Below are 7,914 nucleotides of genomic sequence, written 5' to 3' on the forward strand. Positions count from 1 at the left end.
CTACTTAGTTAATTTCAAGTATTTAATTATCGCACATTTAAACAAATATGTTATTGTATGTAATTATATTGATAACTAATTATATTCAATATAAATAACCATAAAAGCTAATGATGTTGTAATCCATTACAATTTTAATGACTTAATATATATGTATGTATGTGTGTATGTATGTATATAATATATATATATATATATATATATTATTTATTATTATTATAAAAGTGGGAAGCCCTTAACTAAAAAGATGAATTACCTAAATGCCCTTCTTTTAAATACCTTATTTTTACCAAATTTTTTAAATAAACATCAAATTTATTTGAAGGGATATGATGCTTCACATTAGTGCAAGCAGTGACTCTTCACAATTATTAAATCTAAAGGCAGACATTTTTGGTGGGCATATCAATTGATTTATAAAATAAGAATGTAAACATAAATCCTAAATTTTAGAAAGGCAACCCAAATTAAAAAAGAAAAAAAATCATGGTTCTTGTTCATATCTATTTGGAATACAGTGCCTTCTTACCAGATAAATTTCTATGGACTTTTTCAACCCTTTTATTTCCCTTGAATATTGGCTTATGATTTGTGTGATACTGCAATCAGCATATAACGACCCTAGGAGTCATCGGGACCGGTTTACGTATAACTTCGACATGCAAATGCCACACATTTCATCAGTTAGAGTTTTACCAACGGCTATTTATTTTTTCTATGTCAGGTAAACTCCTACTATAATACATGGTGAGTTCTAATATGACTAATTCTTTAATCTATGTGAATTTTTATCTTTTTCAATTAATTACCTTTTTGAATGATTTCTTGGTAGTTATTTTGTTTTTAGGTTCTTATTTTAACCAGACAATTTTGATTTTGATTTATTTACAAAGTTCTTAAATAATGTTCAAACACTGACGCGACAACTCCCATGGTACATTGTGAACTCTAATATGATTATTCAGTACATCTTTATTTTTGTCTAATTCAATTGATGATCGTGTTACTTCTTGAATCTCTTAGCATTCCTTGTTTATTTTTGATTTTTTTAAAAATCAAACAACGTTGATTTTGATTTCTTAGACAAAGTTTTTGATTAACAAAAAAAAAAAAAGACAAATCTAACACTAACTGGGTAATTTAGGTTTTACCAAAGCTTGGTCTATTCCGAATTAATTGATCAACTACGAAAGAAGTAATGGAATGTTATGATCGGGAATTAGTTATCAAAGGAGGTCACGTGTTGGGCTTGTTCTCACGTGAGTCAATAACTTTCAACTCTTATTTCACCGATGTGGAAACTTTCTAATATATAGAGACAAGCAAGCAGTGAACAGGGTATTCAGAATTTTAATCCATTTTCGTAGCTTCTGATTCTCACTTCTCTTTCTCTCTCTCTCTCTGTGTGTATCTCTTCGCTCCCTTCTCGTCTCTTCTCTTCTCCTTCTATTCTTCTTATCCATTGAATTAGGTAGTTCGATTTAGGAATTGATGTATTCATTCCCAAGCCTGTAACTGATTGTACAAATTCGTTTGATCAATAAACTTTCCAATTTAGTTTCAATTCTTGAGTACATTACAATTGGTATCAGAGCCTAATCTTGGCACCTTTCCGAGTTGGCAACCATGGCAGAAGAAACCGTATTTGAGGATTTTGCAAAGACAATTCAGTCGGCTGGGGTTCGAAAGAGGGAAAACTTTGATAAATTGGGTAAGAGATTGGATGGATTAAATCAGAAATTGGACAAAATCTTGGAAATGCTTGGAATCAGTATGGAAGATAAGGGAACTGATTATCATGTCTTTACGGAGGATCAAGAAAGTGCAACAAAGGAAATAGAAGTTGGAGAATCTAGCGATCAAGAGGTTCCATCAAGTGACAGTATCTTAAGATCAGTTGATGCGCCTAACAAACCTATGGTAGAACCCATGAAGCTTGAAGATGCCTATGTTGGAAAATGTTTAAGCCTCAAGCAAATTGAGGCAAGGAACAAAATTTTCATACCTCCACTTGAAATCGTTAGGAAGTTAGAGCCAACCAAATATGCCGAAATTGAGGTATGTCAGTAAGTTCCTCTTAGTCTTGATCTCGAATCTCTCTTGTGTGAGCGCCACATGGTGAGACAATGTGCTAAGAATTTTATGTGCATAATCACTGGTGTCGTGTTTGGTAGGAGTGAGGAAATTCATGATTCACTCAAGCTGTTTGATGAATTGCTCGAACTAGATGTCGCGCCTATTTTATGTTTGTTTGCGAACTCCTCTTACGTGTCTGAAGATCAGAATGATGAAACTTATATAGTGTTTGATCCTGGAGTTACTACAATTAATGTGTTCTATATTAGCCTTATGCAGTTTATTGAGTCTAAATTTCCCTCGTTATTGAGTGCTAGCTCTCAATCATGGTTACTAATTTGGGATACAAGCATAGTGTTTGATTGGCTAAATCAATTGAAGGAGTTGCTCGATGGAGAAATTGCAGCTTGTGCCTCATTTCCTTTATATTTGTATTCTTTGAATTACACTAAAATACGGCTCGCTAACATTTCTAAGGGTGTGAACCAGTGGACTAAGAGGCGGCTTAATGGATTGTTTGATGTTTACTGGAAAAAAACAAAATCTGTTCTTGGTGAATTATAGGATAGTGGCTTAGCAGGTTTTTTGTTCGGAGGGGGAAAGTTTAATGGTGTAGTGGCTTCCATTTTATTGTTGATTGCAATCTTAAGGACCCAGGCAATGGATAATGGGCTAATGTTCTATGAGAAATGTATGGTACTTCTATATTTATTGTTACAAGTGTATGAATTTGAGAAAAGGCACAACAGGGAAGGCAAGAGGCCAAATAAGAAGATATGTTGGGAGGTATTCCTTGAATTTGTAGCTCTTGAATCGGGTAGCGTGATGATAGTTACTCTCTTGAAATCGTGGAAAATGAAGGTAGAATACAGTGAAGGGTTCAAGTTCCGACTCTTGAATTTTCCACTCAATGATTGTTCAAGTGAATGCATATTTAAGGATGCATTGGCTGGACGTGGTTTGCTGCTACAAGTTGCTAAAGGACTCACTGTAAGAGACTTGATAGTTTTGAAATACTACGGATCTCTTGGTAAAACGCCTCTAGATGGAAGAATAACTGCTTACGAAAATTTACTATGTACTAATGATGTTCACTACATCCCTGGTTCCTTGAAAACACTTGGACTGCATAAAAATTTTGAAAGTGCAAACCAACTAGCAATTGTCGAAGGTTGTGAAGAGATGCTCCCTGCAGGTAAAGAATTCAAGGGAGGACTTGTAAATGCCAAAACTACATTGTGTCCATTGACAATAACAATTATGGTAGCTGTTGGAAGTTGAACCACCAGCTTCTTAGCATGTCTGATTATCACAAGTTGAACTATCAATATTGAAGGTTGTGGTATAAGTAGTTTACGAGGTTATGTCAATATTATTCTTGTTCTTAACCTTAAGAGAAGAAGTTATTATGGAAGGAAATATATGCTTGGTATTAATTTGGCTGCTGCAACCGATTACCCTTGTCATGGCTTGACTCCAGTAGTTCACTACGATTTCAAACCAAGCAACAATGATCTGCAGGGCACTCTAAATGAGAGCAATGTCTTAACAAAATTTCTTGAGTTTATGATCACAAGAAACCTTTGCCAGCATGGTTCAACAATGACCTTGAGGACAAGGTCAATTTCAAGTGGGAAGGATTGTTATGATCGGGAATTAGTTATCAAAGAAGGTCACGTGTTGGGCTTGTTCTCACGTGAGTCAATAACTTTCAACTCTTATTTCACCGATGTGGAAACTTTCTAATATATAGAGACAAGCAAGCAGTGAACAGGGTATTCAGAATTTTAATCCATTTTTGTAGCTTCTGCTTCTCACTTCTCTTTCTCTCTCTGTGTGTGTATCTTTTCGCTCCCTTCTCGTCTCTTCTCTTCTCCTTCTATTTTTCTTATCCATTGAATTAGGTAGTTCGATTTAGGAATTGATGTATTAATTCTCAAGCCTGTAACTGATTGTACAAATTCGTTTGATCAATAAACTTTCCAATTTAGTTTCAATTCTTGAGTACATTACAATTGGTATCAGAGCCTAATCTTGGCACCTTTCCGAGCTGGAAACCATGGCATAAGAAACCGTATTTGAGGATTTTGCAAAGACAATTCAGTCGGCTGGGGTTCGAATGGGGGCAAACTTTGATAAATTGGGTAAGAGATTGGATGGATTAAATCAGAAATTGGACAAAATCTTGGAAATGCTTGGAATCGGTATGGAAGATAAGGTAACTGATTATCATGTCTTTACGAAGGATCAAGAAAGTGCAACAAAGGAAAAAGAAGTTGGAGAATCTAGCGATCAAGAGATTCCATCAAGTGACAGTATCTTAAGATCAGTTGATGCACCTAACAAACCTATGGTAGAACCCATGAAGCTTGAAGATGCCTATGCTGGAAAATGTTTAAGCCTCAAGCAAATTGAGGCAAGGAACAAAATTTTCATACCTCCACTTGAAATCATTAGGAAGTTAGAGCCAACCAAATATGCCGAAATTGAGGTATGTCAGCAAGTTTCTCTTAGTCTTGATCTCGAATCTCTCTTGTGTGAGCGCCACATAGTGAGACAATGTGCTAAGAATTTTATGTGCATAATCACTGGTGTCGTGTTTGGTAGGAGTGAGGAATCCCATGATTCACTAGAGCTGTTTGATGAATTGCTCGAACTAGATGTCACGCATATTTCATGTTTGTTTGCGGACTCCTCTTACGTGTCTGAAGATCAGAATGATGAAACTATTATAGTGTTTGATCCTGGTGGTACTACAATTGATGTGTTCTATATTAGCCTTATGCAGTTTATTGAGTCTAAATTTCCCTCGTTATTGAGTGTTAGCTCTCAATCATGGTTACTAATTTGGGATACTAGCATAGTGTTTGATTGGCTAAATCAATTGAAGGAGTTGCTCGATGGAGAAATTGCAGCTTGTGCCTCATTTCCTTTATATTTGTATTCTTTTAATTACACTAAAATACGACTCGCTAACATTGCTAAGGGTGTGAACCAGTGGACTAAGGGGTGGCTTAATGGATTGTTTGATATTTACTAGAAAAAAACAAAATCTGTTCTTGGTGAATTACAGGATAGTTGCTTAGTAGGTTTTTTGTTCGGAAGAGAAAAGTTTAATGGTGTAGTGGCTTCCATTTTATTGTTGATTGCAATCTTAAGGACCCATGCAATGGATAATGGGCTAATGTTCTATGAGAAATGTATGGTACTTATATATTTGATGTTACATGTGTATGAATTTGAGAAAAGGCACAACAGGGAAGGCAAGAGGCCAAATAAGAAGATATGTTGGGAGGTATTCCTTAAATTTGTAGCTCTTGAATCGGGTAGCCTGATGATAGTTACTCTCTTGAAATCATGGAAAATGAAGGTAGAATACAGTGAAGGGTTCAAGTTCCAACTCTTGAATTTTTCACTCAATGATTGTTCAAGTGAAGGCATATTTAAGGATGCATTGGCTGGACGTGGTTTGCTGCTACAAGTTGCTAAAGGACTCACTGTAGGAGACTTGATAGTTTTGAATTACTACGGATCTCTTGGTAAAGCGACTCTAGATGGAAGAATAACTGCTTACGAAAATTTACTAAGTACTAATGATGTTCACTACATCCCTAGTTCCTTGAAAACACTTGGACTGCATAAAAATTTTGAAAGTGTAAACCAACTAGCAATTGTCGAAGGTTGTGAAGAGATGCTCCCTGCAGGTAAAGAATTCAAGGGAGGACTTGTAAATGCCGAAACTACATTGTGTCCATTGACAATAACAATTATGGTAGCTGTTGGAAGTTGAACCACCAGCTTCTTAGCATGTCTGATTATCACAAGTGGAACTATCAATATTGAAGGTTGTGGTATAAGTAGTTTACGAGGTTATGTCAATATTATTCTTGTTCTTAACCTTAAGAGAAGAAGTTATTATGGAAGGAAATATATGCTTGGTATTAATTTGGCTGCTGCAACCGATTACCCTTGTCATGGCTTGACTCCAGTAGTTCACTACGATTTCAAACCAAGCAACAATGATCTGCAGGGCACTCTAAATGAGAGCAATGTCTTAACAAAATTTCTTGAGTTTATGATCACAAGAAACCTTTGCCAGCATGGTTCAACAATGACCTTGAGGACAAGGTCAATTTCAAGTGGGAAGGATTGTTATGATCGGGAATTAGTTATCAAAGGAGGTCACGTGTTGGGCTTGTTCTCACGTGAGTCAATAACTTTCAACTCTTATTTCACCGATGTGGAAACTTTCCAATATATAGAGACAAGCAAGCAGTGAACATGGTATTCAAAATTTTAATCCATTTTCGTAGCTTCTGCTTCTCACTTCTCTCTCTCTGTGTATCTCTTCGCTCCCTTCTCATCTCTTCTCTTCTCCTTCTTCTGCTCTCCTCTTCTTCTTAATTCTTCTTATCCATTGAATTAGGTAGTTCGATTTAGGAATTGATGTATTAATTATCAAGCCTGTAACTGATTGTACAAATTCGTTTGATCAATAAACTTTCCATTTTAATTTCAATTCTTGAGTACATTACATGGAATGATGCTATTTGATAATAAGATCATTGTGGATTTTATGGCGAACCTTTAAAGAAAAAACTACTGCAAATAAGTAATAGCAGATTCTGAATCTTTCAGACATCATGCTGCACCTAATATGAACTCTCTTGATGGCTATACCGATCTTTGAAGTGGATGGATCAGTTCAATGCTCTGCGCTAGACTAGAAAGCCATAAATTATTCTTCCTCCTAGATCTCTAATTTATTTAACAATTCCTTATCCTCCGTGACTTTTTAATATCTCCTTTCTTCAAATGATAATGGTAGAAACCTTTAAGTTATGATCTAAAAGTTGTAGTCTTCTATGGATAGACTTGGCGCAATTTTATCTTTTGGAATTAAAAATAGTCTTAGAACAATTTTAACACTAGAGGGATGTTGTCCATGATAGAGAAACTGCCATTCCTATTTAGAGTTAATATTTGTATTTTTGGTATGTTTACATGTATATTTAAATGATTTAAACATCTAATTGGGTTTAATATTGGCTGATTATTATGTTTTAATTATTAATAGTGATTTCTTATTCCGTTAAACTATGTTACCCAATTATTTATAAATAAAAGAGACTATTTAATTGTGATATAATTTTTTAATAGACGAAAAATATTTAAAAATTATAATTAGATAGAATATTTACTTTTTAGTGTGAGTACATGGGTGATGGATTTGTTGTGATCATATGTTCGACACTATTTCTATTAAATAAATTTTGCTCCTTTGGTCGACATCCTGTAATCATGAGGAGGTTTTACTAAGTAATGGAGTTACATACTGTTCAGCTTAAGTTAATCAATTTTCGTATTTGTTTTGGACGAACTTTTATTTAAGAATTATTATTCTTTTCATAAAAATTTAGCCTTAATGGTGAATTGTATTAATTACAGGTTTTTCACATAGCCTATTTTAAGTTGCATTTTCAAATTAGAAGGACCATATACACCAGGAATATCATCTATAAGAAAGTATTAGGTAAGATATATTTCATTACATGTTTGTACCTTTTAAAAACAAAGAAAATAAAAAAAAAATCATATATTTTTTTCATTTGAGTAGATTCACACGATATTCAATCATCTTGACCTCGATAAATAAGTCATCCTACAATTATCCACATTAATAATTTATGAAAACACATACTTTATTTTTTTAAATCTAAGTATAATTATTTGCTTACAGTTTTATTTTAAAATGTTAATATTATTTTACTAAAAAGTATACTAAATGACTTGAAATATACGTGCAACACAAGTGTAGATAAACTAGTTATAGTCAAA

The sequence above is a fragment of the Nicotiana sylvestris genome, chromosome 3 (genome assembly GCF_000393655.2).
Source record: "Nicotiana sylvestris chromosome 3, ASM39365v2, whole genome shotgun sequence".
In the NCBI taxonomy this organism is placed as follows: Eukaryota; Viridiplantae; Streptophyta; class Magnoliopsida; order Solanales; family Solanaceae; genus Nicotiana; species Nicotiana sylvestris.